This window comes from Schistocerca americana, chromosome 3, assembly GCF_021461395.2.
Source record: "Schistocerca americana isolate TAMUIC-IGC-003095 chromosome 3, iqSchAmer2.1, whole genome shotgun sequence".
Taxonomy (NCBI): Eukaryota; Metazoa; Arthropoda; class Insecta; order Orthoptera; family Acrididae; genus Schistocerca; species Schistocerca americana.
In genome coordinates this window covers 783813377-783814323 of record NC_060121.1, presented here as the reverse complement: position 1 = coordinate 783814323, position 947 = coordinate 783813377, and the positions used below count along the sequence as shown (strand labels likewise).

The 947-nt window shown below is 50.5% G+C and overlaps 1 pseudogene; it reads left to right on the top strand.

The window, feature by feature from the left end:
* The first annotated feature begins 299 nt into the window (after positions 1–299).
* LOC124608825 lies at positions 300–417 on the top strand (annotated as a pseudogene).
* Positions 418–947: the final 530 nt, after the last annotated feature.

Below are 947 nucleotides of genomic sequence, written 5' to 3'. Positions count from 1 at the left end.
CACTTGTTTTTGGATGGCACTCACAGATGTGAAGGGGTCATGACGTGCTTGACATACAGTAGGAGATTCTCCCTTGCAGTGGCCAGAGGTGGTCGACCAAAACCTAGACGACGAGTAATTCTGCCCTTACGTTCCCAGGCAGTTCAACATTGGGCTGTCAGCGTATCTGAATGTCCCAGAAATTATATATCCCTATTTGACCGGCCGGTCAAGTGGAGCTCCAGAATTCATACAAGTACGCAGCATATTTGTGTCCTTCACTGTGGTCACTCAATATCTGACGATGTCCATGCGGCTTAGGCAACGGCCTTGCCGCAATGGATACACCGGTTCCCATCAGATCACCGAAGTTAAGCGCTATCGGGCCTGGCCAGCAGTTAGATGGGTGACCATTGGGGGCGCCATGCGCTGTTGCCATTTTTCGGGGTGCACTCAGCCTCGTGATGCTAATTGAGGAGCTACTCGACCGAATAGTCAAAGAAAACCATCATAACGACCGGGAGAGCGGTGTGCTGACCACACGCCCCTGCTATTCGCAACCTCGTCTGAGGATGATACGGCGGTCGGATGGTCCCGATGGGCCGCTTGTGGCCTGAACATGGAGTGCTTTTTCATGCGGCTTAGGAGAGCTAAAGGCTTGGTAACAACACTAAACACGAATAATGCTAATGAACTCTGGTGGCTGGTCTACCAGCCACAGAGAATTGCAACTCTAATTGTTTACCTAAGAGCACATGCCGATAGTACTTACGTGTACTGCCAAAATTCTTTATGAAAGAACGTCGGGCAGCCTCACTAGCATGACCAAAATACAGCCCATCCATATCACAAAATAAAGTCCTTCTGCGCCGACCGCCCATGGTCCCTCAAAACGGAGCTCCCTCCACCAATCGCATCAGTCTCTCTGGACTGACATCGCCCATATCCTAAGATAAAAGAGCATATGG